Source organism: Triticum dicoccoides, chromosome 7A, assembly GCF_002162155.2.
Source record: "Triticum dicoccoides isolate Atlit2015 ecotype Zavitan chromosome 7A, WEW_v2.0, whole genome shotgun sequence".
Taxonomy (NCBI): Eukaryota; Viridiplantae; Streptophyta; class Magnoliopsida; order Poales; family Poaceae; genus Triticum; species Triticum dicoccoides.
The window spans coordinates 675,457,008-675,481,332 of record NC_041392.1 but is presented as its reverse complement, the minus strand read 5'-3'; the positions used below and the strand labels follow the sequence as shown (position 1 = coordinate 675,481,332).

The 24,325-nt window shown below is 45.8% G+C and overlaps 1 pseudogene; it reads right to left on the bottom strand.

Moving 5' to 3' along the window:
* Window positions 1-2,515: 2,515 nt before the first annotated feature.
* LOC119333861 lies at window positions 2,516-4,316 on the bottom strand (annotated as a pseudogene).
* Window positions 4,317-24,325: the final 20,009 nt, after the last annotated feature.

The following is a 24,325-nucleotide window of genomic DNA, read 5'->3' as shown; positions in this document are numbered from 1 at the left end:
TGCATCATGCGGGCTTGTCTTTGAAAAAATTGCTGATTTGAATGTTCCTAGCGGTCCTGGCTGGGAGCTGCTTTAAGTTCTGTGGGATGCAGGCCCAACAGTGAACACAAGCAACCAAACAGCCAATTTTCTTCCTGTGCGGGCTTGGTTGGCCTCTATGCGGGCTACCAAACATGCCCTAAGCTGTACGCCTGACCTTTGGGGAAATGAAGCCATCCAGATCATTACTTTCTAATCGCCGTTGTTTGCTCGTCGGTTTTTGTTAATTGTTATGCTTGCCCTTTTGCCAACCTGAACGTTGTAGCAACTCGTGTTGTTGGTCCTGCACTCTGTGTCGCCTGTTGGTCCTTCTGTTTGTCTGTCCAATCTAGCTATCTATGCAAGTTCAATTTTTAGAATTTAGTTCTCTCGCAGTGTTCAAAAACATGGATTGGGCCCTGTTGATGACCTACGACTGCGAGAGCATGATAGTTCCAAGAGAAGCATTATTAATATAGCAGAAATCTGATTGATCACTAAAGTTCTTATTATAAGATTCAAAACAATAATATGATTGAACGTTAATATAATACAGGGAATGCTATATCTATTTTTATGTATAGTGATACAATGACGACGAATCCAAGCCGTTGGTTATCTGAACTCGGAGGTGTCATTTGTTTTCAGAGTTCCCATGTTCCGTTCGTCAGCAGTCCACCGAAGAAGAAGACGCCCGCAACAGCCAGCAACTGCGTCACGATCGCCTTCTCCTTCCTCACCCGCGAGGCTCGTTCTCCTCCCTCCACCGCACTGAAACCCTAGCTAGTTCCACCTATCTTTGTTTTCTTTTTGTTTCGATGAATTGCTTCTTGGTCACTTCGTCTCTGATCTCATAACCCTCGGTCGTTTCCGTGAATTTTTTAGCGGATACTGTTGTAGGAAGTAACACTGTGGTTACCTACCTGAGGCCAGAATTAGAGTAGATCTAGTGGATTGATCCGAGTAGGCAAGCATTTTGACTCAACTAGCTACCTGATCGCATACTTAACCAGTGTTCTGTTTTGATTAGTGAGCAGATTTGAGTCCCCTGAAATGAAATAAAGAAAAACAAATTTGACCAGAGGAAAGTTGCATTTTGAAACCTCTGAACAACATCTCAATGCATCGAAAAACGTCGTATCGGTCAGAGGGATAGAGCTGCACACACTTGTCGGTTTTATTTAGAGTGTGCTGCTAGCTGAAAGGTGGCACTAGCATCCCTTGGCTATACATCTTTCTTATGTTCTGAATGTACTGATTTCACACACAAAATCTTTTGAGTTTAGCAATTTAACTGAAGGGAGACACCTCTGTAAGCAAGTTTTTTCGCCTTCTGGGTGCATCGTGTATTTATTTATCCATGCTTCTTACTCCTGGGGCATATTAAGTTTCTTTGACACAGGCACACATGTTTGATCTGCAAAATATCATGTGCTTATCCGTGGCTCTAATTATTGGTGCTCATTTTGCACAGAATATCATGCTCTTCCTATGGCGATTTCGTCTACTACTGCGACGGAGGTGTTCACCGGTGTGGAGGTTTCAACTCCACGTCTCCCATCCAGTGCCAAATGTTGGAGAAATTCTACCAGAATGGCATTCTAAAAGCCCCCCTTGCATCACCCCCAACTCACATCTCCTTCTCGGTATGGCATGTTGGAAGTGACTCTTGGTCTGAAGTACAGTATCCTGATCTTGTGGCAATAGACCAGATTGTGGAATTCAGTGACCAGTTCCTTCTCTCGGATGGCTTTGGGAGCTGGTGGTTTGCGGTGACATGCTTCTCATGCACAATGCTTCTAATGGGCTCTACTGCCTCAACATGTAAATCAAGCCTGCGGTATGGATGGTTGTGTAGAAGCTGAACAACTGGGCACTGAAGCCTGCGGTATGAATGGGTGTGGACAGGGGCCGTTATTTGGGTGTCACTGAAACCTGCATCATGTTCACCCGCCTCCCCTGTTTCAGTTTTACATAATGTACATATTTCTGTGCGGAAACGCTCCTTCGCGAGCGAGCGTTCCAACGAGCGATCTCGTATCCTCACGCTATCGGAAGCCAAAGAACAGATGGGCCCACCAACGTTAATGCATCAGCCCACATGCGCGTGTACATTGCTCGACCTTCCCTACTCTCTCTCTCTCCCGTGAACTCTTAATCTTCGCCCCCCCTGATTTCAATGGGTGGGGCCTCGATTTACCTTAAATGACATTCCAGACTTGCTAAAAAAAGCAAAGTGCAGCCTGTCCGAAATCGCGCGTTCCAGCGCGCGCGCGAGATAGCAGCGCTCCTTTCTGTGTGTGCTCGAGCCTTTTTGTGCATACAAGCTCGTTTCGTATGCCTGCCATTGCTGGACATTGTTTGCTTGTCATTGTGCACATTCTCAATTTAATTTCTCGTGTGAATGAAGATATCTGAAAAAACAAAAGGAATCAGTGAGACAGACAAAAAAGGGAAACAAGGATGCAGTTTCTTTGCTCCCAAAAGTTTTCATCTTCTATCCTTCGAACAGCTCCGACAAGTGACGCCGGAGCTCCTCTGTGCCACGGCCTGCGGGCACGTCAACCTCCACGGCCATCCGGAGGTCGCCCCTGAGCACGGGGCTGGGCACCTTCCAGCCCCTCTGCATGCTGCACGCGTTCTGGAACGCCGAGTGGAACGCGCTCAGCGGTTTCCGTCGCCGCAGAGCGCTCATGGCTCCGGGCTTCCCACCAAGGCGCGACACCACGGGCGCCCAGGAGACTCGCAGGTAATCTCTGATGTAGCCCTCCATACGCTCCTCGCGGGCGCCGGCCCAGCCAGGCGGCAGGAGCATGCCGATGACGTCGGCGCGCACGGCGCAGCCCACGATGGCGCTGCGGCGCGCGTAGGAAGTCTCTGAGGTCGCGCACGCAGCGCCGGGACAGGCCGGCCGGCGCGGCGTCGGACGCGGCCGGGACCGGGTGGGAGGGGGCCCAGGAGAAGGTCCTGGCGAGGCCGGGGCAGGCCTCCGAGACGGCGGCGTACGCGTCGAGCGCCGCGAGCAGCTTCGACGGGGAGCTCGCGAGCGTGGCCACGGTGCCGGTCAGCCTCAGCATCACGCCGACGCTTTCGCCCGCAAGCTCCGCCGCCGCGGCGTCGCTGGCCGGGCTGCGGACCTCCAGGTGACGGCCTCGGAAGACGCGGTCCATGGTGCCCAGCGCCTGCGCCCACGCCCTGATCCTCCTCCCGACCTCCCGCCGCGGGAGGCCGTGGTCAGTCCCGAGGCCCATGTCCAGCACGCAGCCGACGTCGAAGCCGGCGATCCACTGACGCAGAGCGCCTGCGCGGGCCTCGGCTGTGAGGGAGAAGGCGGGGAGGAGCAGGGCCATGCGCTGCAGGTGCTTGTAGTCGTCGCCGGACAGTGCGCCGGAGGAGGACGGAGAGGCCGGGCGGAAACGAGAGAGGTGGCGCCAGGACTCGCGTGGCTCGTCGGTGATGGTGGATCCGCCGTCGCTGCCGGAGGGGTCGGAGGGGGAGGCGGCCGGGCTGCTGCCTCCGCTGCTGGAGACGAGCCGGACTTCCGTCGGCGACCTAGAGGCGCGCGTGCATGGCGGCTTCCCGCGCGCAGGGGTCGATCAGTCAACGGAAAAGAAAGGAACTAGCGACCTATGGCTGGCGTGAGGCGAGGGCAACGAGCGCGTGCAGGAACGGATTGTGCCTACCGGAGATGGGGAAGAAGACGTGCACGCGGGGTTGCGCTTTCGCTTGATTGCCTACCACCGCGGTGAGACATATTATGCTAAGAGATCATATCTTGTCTTATCTTAAATAAGAGAAGACAAACCTTCTCTTATGAGTTCTCCCTTCTCCACCTCATCATTTATCCTACGTGTCGCTCCTAAGATAGCATCATTGTACATGCCCTTAGAGCGTCAATAGCTCGACTTGTCAAATCCGTCCCCTAGAACGCCCACGGATGCATCCGGCGTGTCCGTGGGCATTGACCGAACACCACTCAAATAATATAATCACATCCGAAAACCTTAATTATTATATCTCAAATTCATACAAACTTATGCAACTACATGAATGCACACACATCGTCCGGCTACTCCATCACTACAAACTAAACATACCATCGGACTACTAAAATTTGGTATGTTTGGCTATGGTGGAGTTCATTCACGGCTGCCCTTGTCCTTCCCAGCGCCATTGCCGTCCTTCTTGCGGAAGTACCGGTCGAAGACGCGGTACAGATCGAGTCGGATCTGCTCGTCGCTGGAGCTGCCCTCGCCGTCGTTGTCCTCCTTCTCCTCCTTCGATGGCAGTCCGGGCATGTCACAGGCCGCCCGATTATGCTCTCGGGCGAGGGCGCGCGTGTTTCTCCGATGTCGTTTCTTCACAATGCGGGTTTGGATGGCTTCCTCCTATGCGGCCGCCCACGCCGCCGCATCAGCCGCCTCCCCCGCCGCCATTTCCGCCGTGATGCGGGCCTCAGCGATCCTTATCCTCTCCTTACCACGACGGGCCGCCCGTTCCCGGGGGACTCATAGTATTCCCGACCGATGATGGGGAAGGAGAGGTGTTCTGGCTGTCGGGACCGCGAGGATCCAGCACCAGAGGACCCGAGCGCCCAGTGAGCCGATGTTATGGCGTCGCGGCAGACGGATCCGTCCGTCAGCCAGGCGCTGTCCTCCTGGGAGTGGCGGATTGCAATGTGGACTGCCATTGCCTCCTCCAACCCGCACAGGATGACACCCGAGTCAACAGATCCAGAGTGGTCGAAGTCTGATCCGTTGTCTGTCATGCCGGAGAAGGCCGGAACTCGCCGAAGGTGAGCTCGGGTGGCAGAAGGGAGTGGAAAGGAGTGGAGTGAAGTGGTTAAGATTTGCTTCGATAAGCGGATGGAGACGAATATATGTGGGTGAGGTGGGCCAGTATGGACCGAGTCCGATGTGGCGGGAGTGCCCGGGCGGTTCATTTCTGCCCCATATTTAGGCTGAATATGACAAGTGCTGATTAGTCCGGGCTTTTGAAGAGGGTTTGCAGCCCCCGGTTGTGGATGCTCTCATAGTCCGAAAATGGTAGTTCGACAGTTCTACTAGCTACGTTGACATTGACTCGGAGACTTGGAAGTCTTGCACACATTGCTACAGATATTCATTCATGGTCTTCTACAGGATTCTACAAGCTCCTTCCAAACTTCCTGAACATCTCCTGAATTCAACGGGATGGGTTCGTGCCTCTGTTAATGACCAATTAAAAACTACCATAACACCCTGTGACCCCCTTATCCCTATAACATCATGTACGTGTAGCAAAGCTATGAAAGGCATGGGTCGGGGGCCTGCTTTCTTCTTATATCTCGTCCCTGAAGGTGAGCCTTTGCGCAACGGTAAAACTGTTGACTTGAAATTATAAGATCACGGGTTTGAGTTTTAAAAACAGCCTCTTGCATAAATGTAAGAAAATATTGCATACTATCACTAGTAGAAAAAAGGTCAAATGTGCGACACATTAGTCCCGGTTTGTAACAGAACCGGTACTAATGTGTCCATTAGTGCCGGTTCTAACGGCTAGGCGGGAGGAGCTCTTTAGTACCGGTTCGTGGCGAACCTTTAGCACCGGTTCGTGCCACGAACCGGTACTAATGAGAGTGGTGGCAGGATGTTGTCAGAGTGGGGCCCCTCCAGCACCTTTAGTACCGGTTCGTGCCACGAACCGGTACTAAAGGTCGTCCTATATAAACCCTTCGTCCACCAGCACTCTGTTCTTCCCTCTTTCCCCTCTCCCTCTCCTCTGTTCTTCCCTTCTTCCTCTCGAGTTCATCACAAAATTTGCCCCAAATTTGTCAAGATTTGCAGGCCCCCATCCATTCAAATGATCACAAAGGTTAGCAACTTTGTCCTTTCATCTCTCATTGCTAGATTAGCTCTTGCATTGGTTTATATAGTGATTAATTATGGGTTTTAGTAATTTGGGAGGAATTATATGTGGTAGTATTTGATTTATATGCAAATTGAGGTCAAAATAACACTTAGTTTGCATATGTAGGTGTGGTTTACTTAGTGCCTTCTAAATCTCCGTCGTAACCACCGTCGATCGCCCGCACCGTCCCGTCGCTGGCACCACCTTGTGGTGAGCCTCTTGTTCATGAAATTTTATATAAAAAATTGATGTTTGTGTGATTTGGATATATAGTTACTCGTATAATTATCTTACCGTACGTTGTTTGTTATACATAGTGCCATAGTTTTGATATCCGTCCCCGTCGGTCCTCACCCTTGTTATGATTCGGATGTGGTATATTCTCTTTTAAAACTATTTGTTGCATTTCGTGTTTATGACAAATTATGCCCATCAAGATGACATAAATATTTGTATGTAGGAGGTAGTTGAACCAGAAATTCCAACCGACCCTATTGTCAAGAGGTTAAATTTAGTTGAAAGAGAAAACGAGGATTTGAAAGAAAAATTGAAAAGAATCGAGGGGGAGAAGTGTTGGGGAACGTAGCAGAATTTAAAATTTTCTACGCATCACGAAGATCAATCTATGGAGTCATCTAGCAACGAGAGAGAGGGAGTGCATCTTCATACCCTTGAAGATCGCTAAGCAGAAGCGTTCAAGAGAACGGGATTGATGGAGTCGTACTCGTCGTGATCCAAATCACCGATGACCCTAGCGCCGAACGGACGGCACCTCTACGTTCAACACACGTACGGAGCGGAGACGTCTCCTCCTTCTTGATCCAGCAAGGGGGAAGGAGAAGTTGATGGAGATCCAGCAACACGACGGCGTGGTGGTGGAAGTAGCGGGATCCCGACAGGGCTTCGCCAAGCACAAGCGGGGAGGAAGAGGTGTCACGGGAGGGAGGGAGGCGCCAGGGCTTCAGGTGCGGCTGCCCTCCCTCCCCTCCACTATATATAGGGGCCTAGGGGGGTGCCGACCCCTTGTAGATCCCATCTAGGGAAGGGGGCGGCAGCCCTAGAGGTGGCTTGGCCTCCAAGCCAAGTGGAGGCGCCCCCACCCCTTAGGGTTTCCAACCCTAGGCGCATGGGAGGCCCAAGGGGGGGCGCACCAGCCCACCAGGGGCTGGTTACCACGCCCCTTCAGCCCATGGGGCCCTCCGGGATAGGTGGCCCCACCCGGTGGACCCCCGGGACCCTTCCGGTGGTCCCGGTACAATACCGATGACCCCGAAACTCTCCCGGTGGCTGAAACTGGACTTCCTATATATAAATCTTTACCTCCGGACCATTCCGGAACTCCTCGTGATGTCCGGGATCTCATCCGGGACTCCGAACAACTTTCAGTTAACCGCATACTAATATCTCTACAACTCTAGCGTCACCGAACCTTAAGTGTGTAGACCCTACGGGTTCGGGAGACATGTAGACATGACCGAGACAACTCTCCGGCCAATAACCAACAGCGGGATCTGGATACCCATGTTGGCTCCCACATGCTCCACGATGATCTCATCGGATGAACCACGATGTCGAGGATTCAATCAATCCCGTATTCAATTCCCTTTGTCCATCGGTACGATACTTGCCCGAGATTCGATCGTCGGTATCCTGATACCTCGTTCAATCTCGTTACCGGCAAGTCTCTTTACTCGTTCCATAACACATCATCCCGTGATCAACTCCTTGGTCACATTGTGCACATTATGATGATGTCCTACCGAGTGGGCCCAGAGATACCTCTCCGTTACAAGGAGTGACAAATCCCAGTCTTGATTCGTGCCAACCCAACAGACACTTTCGGAGATACCCGTAGTGCACCTTTGTAGCCACCCAGTTATGTTGTGACGTTTGGTACACCCAAAGCATTCCTACGATATCCGGGAGTTGCACAATCTCATGGTCTAAGGAAATGATACTTGACATTAGAAAAGCTTTAGCATGCGAACTACACGATCTTGTGCTAGGCTTAGGATTGGGTCTTGTCCATCACATCATTCTCCTAATGATGTGATCTCGTTATCAATGACATCCAATGTCCATGGTCAGGAAATCGTAACCATCTATTGATCAATGAGCTAGTCAACTAGAGGCTTACTAGGGACATGGTGTTTGTCTATGTATCCACACATGTATCTGAGTTTCCTATCAATACAATTCTAGCATGGATAATAAACGATTATCATGAACAAGGAAATATAATAATAACTAATTTATTATTGCCTCTAGGGCATATTTCCAACAGTCTCCCACTTGCACTAGAGTCAATAATCCAGTTCACATCACTATGTGATTGTAATGAATCCAACACCCATGGGGTGTGTTCATATCTTGCTTGTGAGAGAGGTTTATCAGTCAATGGGTCTGAACCTTTCAGATCCATGTGTGCTTTACAAATCTCTATGTCATCTTGTAGATGCAGCTACCATGCGCTACTTGGAGCTATTCCAAATAACTGCTCTACTATACGAATCTGGTTTACTCATCAGAGTCATCCGGATTAGTGTCAAAGTTTGCATCGACGTAACCCTTTACGACGAACTCTTTTACCACCTCCATAATCAAGAAAATTCCTTAGTCCACTAGTTACTAAGGATAAGTTCTACCGCTGTCGTGTGATCCATTGCTGGATCACTCTTGTACCCCTTGACTGACTCATGGCAAGGCACACTTCAGGTGCGGTACACAGCATAGCATACTGTAGAGCCTACATCTGAAGCATAGGGGACGACCTTTGTCCTTTCTCTCTCTTCTGCCATGGTCAGGTCTTGAGTCTTACTCAATACTCACACCTTGTAACACAGCCAAGAACTCCTTCTTTGCTGATCTATTTTGAATTCCTTCAAAATCTTGTCACGGTATGTATTCATTTGAAAATACTATTAAGCGTTTTTTGATCTATCCTTATAGATCTGATGCTCAATGTTCAAGTAGCTTAATCCAGGTTTTCCATCGAAAAACACTTTTGAAATAACCCTGCATGCTTTCCAGAAATTATACATCATTTTTGATCAACAATATGTTAACAACATATACTCATCAAAAATTCTATAGTGCTCCCACTCACTTCTTTGGAAATACAAGTTTCTCATAAACTTTGTATAAACCCAAAATCTTTGATCATCTCATCAAAGCGTACATTCGAACTCCGAGATGCTTACTCCAGTCCTTAGAAGGATTGCTGGAGCTTTGCATACTTGTCAGCATTTTTCAGGATTGACAAAAATCTTCTGGTTATATCACATACAACCTTTCCTCAAGAAAAATGTCGAGGAAACAATGTTTTGACATCCTATCTACAAGATTTCATAAATAATGCAGTAACTGCTAACATAATCCCAACAGACTCTTAGCATCGCTACGAGTGAGAAAGTCTCATCGTAGTCAACTCCTTGAACTTGTCGGGAAACATCTTAACGACAAGTCGAGCTTTCTTAATGGTGACACTTACCATCATTGTCTGTCTTCCTTTTAAAATCCATCTGCACCCAACAGCCTTACGACCATCAAGTAGTTCTTTCAAAGTCCACACTTTGCTTTCATACATGGATCCTCTCTCAGATTTTATGGCCTCGAGCCAATTTTCGGAATCTGGGCCCACCATCGCTTCTCCATAGCTCGTAGGTTCATTGTTGTCTAGCAACATGACTTCCAAGACAGGATTACGTACTTCTGAAGTAGTACACATCCTTGTCGACCTATGAGGTTTGGTAGTGACTTGATCCGAAGTTTTATGATCACTATCATAAGCTTCCATTTCAATTGGTGTAGGTGCCACTGGAACAACTTCCTGTGCCCTGCTACAGACTAGTTGAAGTGACGGTTCAATAACCTCATCAAGTCTCCACCATCCTCCCACTCAATTCTTTCGAGAGAAACTTTTCCTCGAGAAAGGACCCGTTTCTAGAAACAATCACTTTTGCTTCCGGATCTGAAATAGTAGGTATACCCAACTATTTTTGGGTATTCTATGAAGATGCATTTATCCGCTTTGGGTTCGAGCTTATCAGCCTGAAACTTTTTCACATAAGCATTGCAGCCCCAAACTTTTAAGAAACGACAGCTTAGGTTTCTCTAAACCATAGTTCGCACGGTGTCGTCTCAACGGAATTGTGTGGTGCCCCATTTAAAGTGAGTGCGGTTGTCCCTAATGCCTAACCCATAAACGATAGTGGAAATTCGATAAGAGACATCATGGTATGCACCATATCCAATAGGGTGCAGTTGTGATGTTTGGACACACCATCACACTATGGTGGTCCAGGCGGTATTAGTTGTGAAACAATTTCCACAATGTCTTAATTGTGTGCCAAACTCGTAACTCAGATATTCATCTCTATGATCATATCATAGACATTTTATCATCTTGTCACAACGATCTTCAACTTCACTCTGCAATTACTTGAACCTTTCAATAATTCAGACTTGTGTTTCATCAAGTAAATATACTCAGCATCTACTCAAATCATCTGTGAAGCAAGAACATAACGATATCCACTGCGTGCCTCAGCACTCATTGGACTGCACACATCAAAATGTAATACTTCCAACAAGTCACTTTCTTGTTCCATTTTACTGAAAACGAGGCCTTTCAGTCATCTTGCCCATGTGGTATGATTTGCATGTCTCAAGTGATTCAAAATCAAGTGAGTCCAAACGATCCATCTGCATGGAGTTTCTTCATGCATATCTACCAATAGACATGGTTCACATGTCTCAATCTTTTCAAAAACGAGTGAGTCCAAAGATCCATCAACATGGAGCTTCTTCATGCGTTTTATACCAACATGACTCAAATGGCAGTGCCACAAGTATGTGGTACTATCATTACTATCTTATATCTTTTGGCATGAACATGTGTATCACTACGATCGAGATTCAATAAACCATTCATTTTAGGTGCAAGACCATTGAAGGTATTATTCAAATAAACAGAGTAACCATTATTCTCCTTAAATGAATAACCGTATTGCGATAAACATAATCCAATCATGTCTATGCTCAACGCAAACACCAAATAACAATTATTTAGGTTTAACACCAATCTCGATGGTAGAGGGAGCATGCGATGCTTGATCACATCAACCTTGGAAACACTTCCAACGCATATCGTCATCTCACCTTCAGCTAGTCTCCATTTATTCCGTAGCCTTTTATTTCGAGTTACTGACACTTAGCAACTGAACCGGTATTTTAATACCCTGGTGCTACTAGGAGTACTAGTAAAGTACACATTAATATAACGTATTTCCAAAATACTTCTGTCTATCTTGCCAGCCTTCTCATCTACCAAGTATCTAGGGTAGTTCTGCTTCAGTGACTGTTCCCCTCATTACAGAAGCACTTAGTCTCGGGTTTGGTTCAACCTTGGGTTTCTTCACTAGAGAAGCAACTGATTTGCCGTCTCATGAAGTGTCCCTTCTTTCCCTTGCCCTTCTTGAAACTAGTGGTTTAACCATCAACAATTGATGCTCCTACTTGATTTCTACTTTCGCGGTGTCAAACATCACAAATTGCTCAAGGATCATCATGTCTATCCCTGATATGTTATAGTTCATCACGAAGCTCCAATAGCTTGATGGCAGTGACTATGGAGAATCATCACTATCTCATCTGGAAGATTAACTCCCACTCGATTCAAGCGATTGTAGTACTCAGACAATGTGAGCACATGCTCAACGATTGAGCTTTTCTCCCTTAGTTTGCAGGCTTAAGAAACTTGTCAGAGGTCTCATACCTCTTGACGTGGGCACTAGTCTGAAATCCCAATTTCAGTCTTTGGAACATCTCATATGTTCTGCGACGTTTCAAAAACGTCTTTGGTACCACAATTCTAAACCGTTAGCATTATGCATTGAACTATCATGTAGTCATCAAAACGTGTATGTCAGATGTTTCCCAACATCTACATATGACGCTCGAGGTTCAGCACACTGAGCGGTGCATTAAGGACATGATCCTTCTGTGCAGCAATCAGGACAATCCTCAGTTTTACGGACCCAGTCCGCATAATTTCTACCGTCAACTCTCAACTAAATTTTCTCTAGGAACATGTCTAAAACAGTAGAACCAAAGCGTGAGCTACGACATAATTTGCAAAGTCCTTTTGACTATGTTCATGATAATTAAGTTCATCTAATCAAATTATTTAATGAACTCCCACTTAGATAGACATCCCTCTTGTCATCTAAGTGATACATGATCCAAGTCAACTAGGCCGTGTCCGATCATCACGTGAGACAGACTAGTCATCATCGGTGAACATCTTCATGTTGATCGTATCCACTATACGACTCATGTTCGACCTTTCGGTCTTCCGTGTTCCGAGGCCATGTCTGTACATGCTAGGCTCGTCAAGTCAACCTAAGTGTATTGCGTGTGTAAATCTGGCTTACACCCATTGTATTCGAACGTTAGAATCTATCACACCCGATCATCACGTGGTGCTTCGAAACAACGAACCTTCGCAATGGTGCACAGTTAGGGGGAACACTTTCTTGAAATTATTGCGAGGGATCATCTTATTTATGCTACCGTCGTTCTAAGAAAATAAGATGTAAACATGACAAACATCACATGCAAATCATAAAGTGACATGATATGGCCAATATCATCTTGCGCCTTTGATCTCCATCTTTGAGGCGCGGCATGAACACCATCGTCACCGGCATGACACCATGATCTCCATCATCGTGTCTTCATGAAGTTGCCTCGCCAACTGTTACTTCTACTACTATGGCTAACGGTTAGCAATAAAGTAAAGTAATTACATGGCGTTTTCATTGACAAGCAGGTCATAAATAAATTAAGACAACTCCTGTGGCTCCTGCCGGTTGTCATACTCATCGACATGCAAGTCGTGATTCCTATTACAAGAACATGCTCAGTCTCATACATCACATATATCATTCATCACATCCTTTTGGCCATATCACATCACATAGCATACCCTACAAAAACAAGTTAGACGTCCTCTAATTGTTGTTGCATGTTTTACGTGGCTGCTATGGGTTTCTAGCAAGAACGTTTCTTACCTACGCAAAACCACAACGGTGATATGCCAATTGCTATTTACCCTTCACAAGGACCCTTTTTATCGAATCCAATCCGACTGAAGTGGGAGAGACAGACACCCGCCAGCCACCTTATGCATCAAGTGCATGTCAGTCGGTGGAACCAGTCTCACGTAAGCGTACGTGTAAGGTCGGTCCGGGCTGCTTCATCCCACAATGCCGCCGGATCAAGATAAGACTAGTAACGGTAAGCAAATTGAACAAATCATCGCACACAACTACTTTGTGTTCTACTCGTGCATAGAATCTATGCATAGACCTAGCTCATGATGCCACTGTTGGGGAACGTAGCAGAATTTAAAATTTTCTACGCATCACCAAGATCAATCTATGGAGTCATCTAGCAACGAGAGAGAGGGAGTGCATCTTCATACCCTTGAAGATCGCTAAGCGGAAGCGTTGAAGAGAACGGGATTGATGGAGTCGTACTCGTCATGATCCAAATCACCGATGATCCTAGCGCCGAACGGACGGCACCTTCGCGTTCAACACACGTACGGAGCAGAGACGTCTCCTCCTTCTTGATCCAGCAAGGGGGAAGGAGAAGTTGATGGAGATCCAGCAACACGACGACGTGGTGGTGGAAGTAGCAGGATCCCGACAGGGCTTCGCCAAGCACAAGCGGGGAGGAAGAGGTGTCACGGGAGGGAGGGAGGCGCCAGGGCTTCAGGTGCGGCTGCCCTCCCTCCCCTCCATTATATATAGGGGCCTAGGGGGGCGCCGGCCCCTTGTATATCCCATCTAGGGAAGGGGGCGACAGCCCTAGAGGTGGCTTGGCCTCCAAGCCAAGTGGAGGCGCCCCCACCCCTTAGGGTTTCCAACCCTAGGCGCATGGGAGGCCCAGGGGGGGCGCACCAGCCCACCAGGGGCTGGTTACCACGCCCCTTCAGCCCATGGGGCCCTCCGGGATAGGTGGCCCCACCCGGTGGACCCCCGGGACCCTTCCGGTGGTCCCGGTACAATACCGATGACCCCGAAACTCTCCCGGTGGCCGAAACTGGACTTCCTATATATAAATCTTTACCTCCGGACCATTCCGGAACTCCTCGTGATGTCCGGGATCTCATCCGGGACTCCGAAAAACTTTCGGTTAACCGCATACTAATATCTCTACAACTCTAGCGTCACCGAACCTTAAGTGTGTAGACCCTACGGGTTCGGGAGACATGTAGACATGACCGAGACAACTCTCCGGCCAATAAGCAACAGCGGGATCTAGATACCCATGTTGGCTCCCACATGCTCCACGATGATCTCATCGGATGAACCACAATGCCGAGGATTCAATCAAACCCGTATTCAATTCCCTTTGTCCATCGATACGATACTTGCCCGAGATTCGATCATCGGTATCCCGATACCTCGTTCAATCTCGTTACCGGCAAGTCTCTTTACTCGTTCCGTAACACATCATCCCGTGATCAACTCCTTGGTCACATTGTGCACATTATGATGATGTCCTACCGAGTGGGCCCAGAGATACCTCTCCGTTACAAGGAGTGACAAATCCCAGTCTCGATTCGTGCCAACCCGACAGACACTTTCGGAGATACCCGTAGTGCACCTTTATAGCAACCCAGTCACGTTGTGACGTTTGGTACACCCAAAGCATTCCTACGGTATCCGGGAGTTGCACAATCTCATGGTCTAAGGAAATGATACTTGACATTAGAAAAGTTTTAGCATACGAACTACACGATCTTGTGCTAGGCTTAGGATTGGGTCTTGTCCATCACATCATTCTCCTAATGATGTGATCCCATTATCAACGACATCCAATGTCCATGGTCAGGAAACCGTAACCATCTATTGATCAATGAGCTAGTGAACTAGAGGCTTACTAGGGACATGGTGTTTGTCTATGTATCCACACATGTATCTGAGTTTCCTATCAATACAATTCTAGCATAGATAATAAACGATTATCATGAACAAGGAAATATAATAATAACTAATTTATTATTGCCTCTAGGGCATATTTCCAACAAGAAGATGGAATTGGAGTTGCATGTTGCCGATGTCGTCGATCACAATATTAAGATGGAGAAAATGCGCTTGAAGATTAGAAAGATTAGAAAATATGCCATTCATAGTGAGGCTTGGTATCATTATGTTGTTGGATCTATTGTTACCTTAGTTGCGATCTTGATCGCATTTGTTGTTGCATTTAAATTCTTTAGTTAGAGAGTTATTTGTTTGTTGCATTTAAGTGTTGTATGAACTTTATGTATTGTATTAATTTGGTGTTTTCGGTGCTGTGTATTGAAGATGAGCCGGCAATGGATGTACGATGACCGATGCTCTCCCGAGTTCATTAATGGCGTGCATACTTTTCTGCTTGCGGCTGAGGCAAACAAGCGAGCGGATGGTTTTATGCCTTGTCCATGTGCTGGCTGTAATAATGGTCACAATTACTCTACGTCAAGAACCATTCACGTCCACCTGTTTGAGTCCGGTTTCATGCCCTACTATAATGTTTGGACCAAGCATGGAGAAAGAGGGGTTATGATGGAAGACAATGAAGAAGAAGAGGACGACGATAGCTATCCTGACCATGGGTTCCCTGAATACGACGATACAACAATGAGGGAAGAAGCTGAGCCGGTAATGCGGGAAGAAGCTGAGCCGACAATGCGTGTAAGATCCCAAATTTTCAATTTGGAATGTTATACACTAGATCATCATTGGATATCATATTTAATTGCATTTTGGTTGATCCTAGAAATTTTACGCAACTCAAGGACCCTCGGAGAGAGTTGGGGATTTTGTTATTTTCATATTTGAGTTGTCTCAAATTTTGAAAATAGGATCATTTGATTTTATTTATTTTTATCTTCAATTATTTCTATTACAAAAATATGAGAGAGGGAATAAAATGACTTTCCCAAAATAAAGAAATATTGAGGATTTAATAAAAAAATCAATTAAGATTTATTTTGGTTTTATTTGCTATTTTATTTGAATTTAGGAAAAATTGCACGTTTTTCAAAGTTGCATTTAGGCCCCAAATAAATGTTCATCCTGTGCGGCTTTATTTTAGAAGCCTAGGAAAATTTATTTCGGAATTTTTGGGGTCCGTTTAGTATTCCTTTTGTTTTTTTTCTGAGCGTAACTATTTAAAAAAACGCAACCGATCTAATGGTCGTGTCCGACCCAGACACTAGGCCCGTCCGGCTTTATAAGCCCGGGAGGCCCAGCCGGACCCCCCAAACCCTAGCCGCCCTAGCCCCGCGCCGCCGCCGCCTTTGCCGCCGCCGCCCCTTGCCACCGCGTTGCGCCGCCGCCGCCACCGCCCCTTGCCGCCGCCGCCCCACCGCCGGACCACCGCCGCCGCCGCCGTTCGCCGGAGGTAGTTTTTTTCCGTCTCCGTTTTTTCTCGAAAAAAAACGTTCGGTTTTTCCGACGGTTTTGCTCGTTTCTTTTGGATTCGGTTTTTTAAATAGATCGGTTTTTCCGGTTTATTTAAATAGCGAGTGTTCGCGCGTTCAATCGTTTTAACGAACGTTCGTCGTTTTTCTTTTTCTCGGATTAAATCCGTGATTTTTCTGATTGCGATTTCTGATCCGATTTTCGTTTTAGTCTAACTTTTCGCTCGTTTATCGGAATCAGGCGATTCAAGCGCCTGGAGTTTCGTCTCGAAACCCTTTTTCCGTTTAACCAACTCAAACACGTTTTTGCCACTGTAAAAATTGCCCTAGATCCAGAATAGTAAACGAAGCCTGTTTCTTTTGTCGTTTGTCTTCCGTTGCTTCGTTCGTTTTGATTCTTTTTGCCAACCGGAGTTCTTAAGTTGAACTTTCTGGTTAGATCTCTTATGTGAGTTTTACCTGTGCATTAGATGAGTACTTATTGTATGCTTGTTTGTTTGTGATAGAGTACCCGGAGTGTGCCGCTTGCTACTTCGAATCGCTAGGTTTCCCGGATCATCAGCAAGGCAAGTAACACTTTGATCATGTTTTTCCCTCTACCCAGTTTTATTGCATTAGATCAATCCTCACACCTTGCATGATTAGGATCTAATTAAATTGTGGGTTTGGGAAGTAGATGAGGTAGTACCTATTACCTGTTATTATCAAACCTTTGGGAGTTACTTCTACGTTCGCTTATTATGCCATGCATGCTAGTAGACGTGGATTGGGTGAGTGTATCCATGACAGATGTGAGAGGTTAATTAATGGTTTACTTAAGGTGGCAACTTAAATACACATCTGGGGGTGGACTGAGGCACCTGGGTATTCCAGCGATTGCCTGTTTTCTTTTGGACCGCCACCCAGGCTCAAAAGGGATCATGAGATTATTCATGCTACAAACTTCCGTGTGCAGCCACAAGCTATTATGGGCTCTAGCATAGTTGACTAAGTTGTGCGAACTCTTACAGTGGTAGACTAGCAGATGTAGGGGATGTAGGTTGGTACGGTCTACCCGTTTGTAAGGTGCTAGCGCTTCTGAAAGACTATGTCTCGGTCATCCGTTTCTCAAACACCATGTAGTGCGAGAAATCCAACCGAGGAGATCGAGTCTTGTGGGGAAAAGTGCGCAAACCTCTGCAGAGTGCATAAACTAATCATGGTTAGCCGTGTCCCCGGTTATGGACATCTTGAGTATCTAGTACCTGGATTATCATGTGAATCTCAACATGTTACTCTAAAATTAATTTTGTTGGGTTTTGTTTAATGATGATGCTTAATTGGGATTGAGAATGCTGTCAACCATTCTCAATGTTTAACAACCACCATGATAGTTAAATACAATTTATTCCTTTGCAGTAGGGAAAAAATGGCTTTACGCAAAACTGTAACCATAGAGCTTTCCACCAGCCAAATATGCATATAGAATAGCCTGTTTCATTCCATTACCCTCTATGTGTTACTTTGCCAGCATATTCCATGTGCTGACCCATTTCGGGCTGCAACGTTAATGTTGGAGACTTTCCAGATGACGATTGAGGAGTTTTAGGTCGTGCTTCTATACTCAGTGATGCCGTTGGAGTTGATGGACTCACTTATCTTCCAAGCCTTCCGCTGTTATCGTCATTAGATGGCCTTAAGCCATATTTATTGTAATAAGTTCTCTTTTGAGACACTCGATGTAATAAGTGTGTGATTGCTACTCTATTATAAATCCTTCAAGTACTGTGTGGTGTCAGCATTACTGATCCAGGGATGACACCAGAGCACAAAGATTGGACCGTTTGAGGTCTGGTCGCTACAAGATGGTATCAGAGCACACGCTGACTGTAGGACACGACCACTAAGCTAAAGACCTAGATCGCTACTCACTCTCCTCTCTTTTCTGACTTCTCATCTTTTCTACTCTTTTAGGATGGCAGATGCAAGGAACAAGTTCACTCAACCGGATGAAGATACACCCTTTGGACGTCACTTGAAGGAAGTCACTAGATACCTGAACATAGGAGTACCAAGCTTCACCGGAACCTACAACGCCACTCTACCTGAAGAGGAGCGCTGGATGATTCAAGTTCAAGTTCCAGGAAGGACGTTCATGCCAGTCACTGAGCCCATAGAGTTTTCTTTTGATGCACCAACTGGGAGTCTAGGAAAGAGCATGGCAGCTCACATCGCCATGGGACGCATTGGAGAAGTTTACCGCAATGACCTTAAGGATACTATCTACCAGATTTGTGGGCGCCGAGATGAGCACTGGGAGATGATCAGCACCAGGAAGGATAGATCAATTGCAACATTTATCCAGGAGTTAAACTAGCACATTCGACGTCAGGAGAACCAGATGTGCGCCGACATGATAGATCTGAAGATGGCAAGGACAAGAATCAAAGAACTGGAGGAAGAACTCAAGGCCACACATGAAGATTATGAAGAGGAAATCGAAGTACTAGTGGATAAAAATGCTGACCTAACAATGAAGATAGGAATATTTATGGGAGGCCCTACACCAGTAGAAGAAGATGAAGAACCCAAGGAGATTCACCCAGAAGACTATATCATCATCGACGACACTGACTCGGATCCAGATGATAGCGATGATGACTATGTGGATGAAGTAGGAGCACATATAACGGAGTCTACAACCGAAGAATATTTCTAGTAGACCACCTCATCAGTAGTAGTAGTCCACCATGTAAATATAGTAGTCCGATCACTTTTGCGATAGTTAGATCGATTGTATGCCCTTGTGTGATTGATTGAATGAAGTGAATTGTTTGCTTTTGCCTCATGTGCATATGGGTAGTGTTTTCTCTATAGACCCCTCTCTATTCTTAAATCTCATCTTTTCTAAACCCTCAGATACCTCCGAGACATGACCCCGGATTTACCTTTTCACCGGAGCTCACTCAGTTGATCCAGCAGCAGAGCACATTGATGCAGTTGCTAGTCCAGAATCAGAACCAGGGGAACAACAACAACAACAACAACCCACCACCACCACCACCTGTTGATCACCTAGCCCGTTTTCTTAGGCTGAATCCACCGGTGTTTTCCCGTAGCACCGAGCCAATAGTAGCAGATGATTGGCTCCGCAAGACAGCTAGAGAGTTGACCATAACAGGATGCACGGATGCGGAAAAGGTGAAGTTTGCCGCACATCAGCTTGAAGGACCCGCAGCATCATGGTGGGAGAATTTCACAGCCACTTTCCGTGTCGACACTGTCACATGGGACCAATTTCAGCAGGCTTTTTGAACTGCCCATGTTTCAGCAGGAGCTATGGCCATGAAGAAGCGAGAGTTTCACAACTTGCGCCAAGGAGGACGGACTATTGGCCAGTATGTGGAGGACTTCAGTAAATTAACACGTTATGCCCCAGATGACGTTGCTACGGATGCAGCAAAGCAGGAGAAGTTTGTGGAAGGACTGAATGATGAGTTGAGCATGCAGTTGATGGTAGCAACCTTCAACAACTACCAGGAGTTGGTAGATCGTGCTCTCATGATTGAAGGGAAGCAACATTAGATTGAGAATCACAAGAGGAAGTATGGACAAGGGAAGTACACTTCAGGAGCTCAGCAGAAGCCACGTTTTACCCCTAGACCGGTAGGACATTTTCAGCATACCCATGGAGGAGGTAGCTCGCACAATCACAATGGCACCAAGAATGGTAATGGGAATGGAGGAAGTAACGGCCAGAACCGCACCAACCCATCGACCCCAGCCAAGAGAGACCTGAGCCAAGTCACTTGCTTTAAGTGCCAGAAGACCGGACATTATGCCAATGAATGTCCTGAATCACAGAATGGAAATGGCAATGGAAGCTCTAGGAAGAAGCCGAACCCTTTCAATAGGGGGCAGGTGAACCACGTTAACGTGGAGGAGGTTGAAGAGCAGCCGAATGCAGTAATCAGTAAGTTTTTGGTTAAGTCATTTACTGCACTTGTTCTTTTTGATACTGGTGCATCGCATTCATACATATCAAGGGGATTTGTGGATAAGTATAAACTGCCAACCCAAGCACTCAGGTCATCCATGTTAGTAGCCTCGCCTAGAGCAGAATATATGGCTAGCCTATGGTGTGATCGGTTGCCATTAAGGATTGGTAACTACGTATTCCCTCAGACCTAATAGTGTTGGAATCTCAAGGATTGGATGTGATATTAGGCATGGATTGGTTGTCGATGTATAGTGGAAACATCGATTGCGCCAGTAAGTCGATCTTGCTTACCACCCCATAAGGGAGAAGGATCAAGTATGTATCCCGACATGTGCCAAAGAGGACTCAAGTAAATTGTTTAACAGGAGTTGTGCAGGAGGAAGTACCAGTGGTGAAGGATTTCCCGGATGTATTTCCAGAAGAGTTGCGAGGCATGCCACCGGATAGAGATATTGAGTTTTTGATTGAGCTTTTGCCAGGCACAGGGCCAATATCAAAGAGACCATATAGGATGCCTGCAAAGGATTTGGTGGAAATTAAGAAGCAAATTAAGGAGTTACTGGATAAAGGATATATTCGCCCAAGTTCTTCACCTTAGGGATCGCCAGTACTTCTAGTGGAAAACAAGGATGGATCGTTAAGAATGGTTGTTAATTATCGTGGTTCTATACTCAGTGATGCCGTTGGAGTTGATGGACTCACTTATCTTCCAAGCCTTCCGCTGTTATCGTTATTAGATGGCCTTAAGCCATATTTATTGTAATAAGTTCTCTTTTGAGACACTCGATGTAATAAGTGTGTGATTGCTACTCTGTTATAAATCCTTCAAGTACTGTGTGGTGTTAGCATTACTGATCCAGGGATGACAGCTGAGCATAGATATTGGACCGTTTGAGATCTGGTCGCTACAATGCGGGAAGAAGCTGAAGAAGAGGCATCGGATGAGCCCGTTGATGATCTAGGTCGGGCCATTGCCGATGCAAAGAGAAACTACGCAAGTGATTTGGAGAAGAAGAAGTTGCAGCGCATGTTAGAGGATCACAAAAAATTGTTGTACCCGAATTGCATAGGTGACAAGAAAAAGTTGGGCACCACACTGGAATTGCTACAATGGAAGGCAGAGAATGGTGTATCTGACAAGGGATTTGAAAAGTTGCTGGTAATGATAAAGAATATGCTTCCAAAGGACAACGAATTGCCCGAGAGTACGTATGAAGCAAAGAAGGCTATTGATGACCCACAAGTATAGGGGATCTATCGTAGTCCTTTCGATAAGTAAGAGTGTCGAACCCAACGAGGAGCAGAAGGAAATGATAAGCGGTTTTCAGCAAGGTATTCTCTGCAAGTACTGAAATAAGTGGTAACAGATAGTTTTGTGATAAGATAGGTTGTAACGAGTAACAAGTAACAAAAGTAAATAAAGTGCAGCAAGGTGGCCCAATCCTTTTGTAGCAAAGGACAAGCCGGAACAAACTCTTATAGTAGGAAAAGCGCTCCCGAGGACACATGGGAATATCGTCAAGCTAGTTTTCATCACGTTCATATGATTCGCGTTCGATACTTTGATAATTTGATATGTGGGTGGACCGGTGCTTGGGTGCTTTTCTTACCTGAACAAGCATCCCACTTATGATTAACCTCTATTGCAAGCATCCGCAACTACAACAAAAGTATTAAGGTAAACCTAGCCATAGCGTAAAACATATGGATCCAAATCAGCCCCTTACGAAGCAATGCATAAACTAGGGTTTAAGCTTCTGTCGCTCTAGCAACCCATCATCTACTTATTACTTCCCAATGCCTTCCTCTAGGCCCAAATAATGGTGAAGTGTTATGTAGTTGACGTTCACATAACACCACTAGAGGCTAGACAACATACATCTTATCAAAATATCAAACGAATACCAAATTCGCATGACTACTCATAGCAAGACTTCTCCCTTGTCCTCAGGAACGAACGTAATTACTCACAAAGCATATTCATGTTCATAATCAGAGGGGTAATAATATGCATATAGGATCTGAACATATGATCTTCCACCAAATAAACCAACTAGCATCAACTACAAGGAGTAATCAACACTACTAGCACCAATCCCGGACTTTGAGACAAGAATTGGATACAAGAGATGAACTAGGGTTTGGAGATGAGATGGTGCTGGTGAAGATGTTGATGGAGATTGCCCTCTCCCGATGAGAAGAGCATTGGTGATGACGATGGTGATGATTTCCCCCTCCCGGAGGGAAGTTTCCCCGGCAGAACAGCTCCGCCGGAGCTCTAGATTGGATCTGCCAAGGTTCCGCCTCGTGGCGGCAGAGTCTCATCCCGAAAAGTTCCTTCTTATTTTTTTCTCATCGAAAGACCTCATATAGGAGAAGATGGACGTCGGAGAGCCACCAGGGGGCCCACGAGGTAGGGGGCATGCCCCCAACCTCATGAGCAGGGTGTGGGCCCCCTGGCCTTCATCTTTGGCAAGGATTTTTCTTTATTTATTTTAAGACGTTCCGTGGAGTTTCAGGACTTTTGGAGTTGCGCAAAATAGGTCTCTAATATTTTCTCCTTTTCCAGCCCAGAATTCCAGCTGCCAGCATTCTCCCTCCTTATGTAAATCTTGTAAAATAAGAGAGAATAGCCATAAGTATTGTGACATAAAGTGAAATAATAGTCCATAATGCAATAAATATCGATATAAAAGCATGATGCAAAATGGACGTATCAACTCCCCCAAGCTTAGACCTGGCTTGTCCTCAAGCGAAAAGCCGATAACAATAAATATGTCCTCATGTTTAGAGGTAGAGGCGTCGATAAAAATAAAATACGGACATGAAGGCATCATGATTATTCTCATAACAACAACATATATAGATTTTGTCATATGATTACTTATATTCAAGTGATGATCTATTCACAATGCAAAAGTATAAATCATAAACCTTATTGGGCTCCAACAAACTATAATCTCAGTCATTAAAGCAATTGCAATTTATCATAACTCCGGAAAGAGTCTATGTCAGAGCTAAAAAGCAAGTCCACATACTCAACTATCATTTAGTCCTCCATAATTGCTAACACTCACGCGATACTTGTGGTTACAGAGTTTTAGTCAGACACAGAGAAAGATAGGGGCTTATAGTTTTGCCCCACAACCTTTTACCTCAAGGGTAATGTCAACAATAATGGTTCATGCTCCCCTACATCCAATTAGGTATATATATCATGTTCTTTCCAACATGCTGAGCTTGCCAAAAGGATAAAATGAAAAAGAAAAGGTGAAGATCACCATGACTCTTGCATAAGGTAGAGGATAATAATAAAGGATAGGCCCTTCGCAGAGGGAAGCAGAGGTTGCCATGCGCTTTTATGGTTGGATATATAAAATCTCAATGCGAAAGAACGTCACTTTATATTGCCCCTTGTGATATGAACCTTTATTATGTAGTCTGTCGCTTTTATTACTTCCATATCACAAGATCGTATAAAGCTTATTTCTCCCACACCAATAAATCATACATATTTAGAGCAATTTTTATTGCTTTGCACCGATGACAACTTACTTGAAGGATCTTACTCAATCCATAGGTAGATATGGTGGACTCTCATGGCAAAACTGGTTTAGGGATTTTGGAAGCACAAGTAGTATTTCTACTTAGTGCTGAGAATTTGGCTAGCATGAGGGGGAAAGGCAAGCTCAACAAGTTAGAGGATCCATGACAACATACTTTATCTCAGATATAAGAAATACATAACTCATTACGTTGTCTTCCTTGTCCAACATCAACTCTTTAGCATGTCATATTTTAATGAGTGCTCCCAATCATAAAAGATGTCAATGATAATATATCTATATGTGAAAACCTCTCTTTCCTTATTACTTCCTATTAATTGCAACAATGACCAAAGCTATGTCTGCCAACTCCCAACAACTTTTAATTATCATACTCTTTCTATGTGAAGTCAT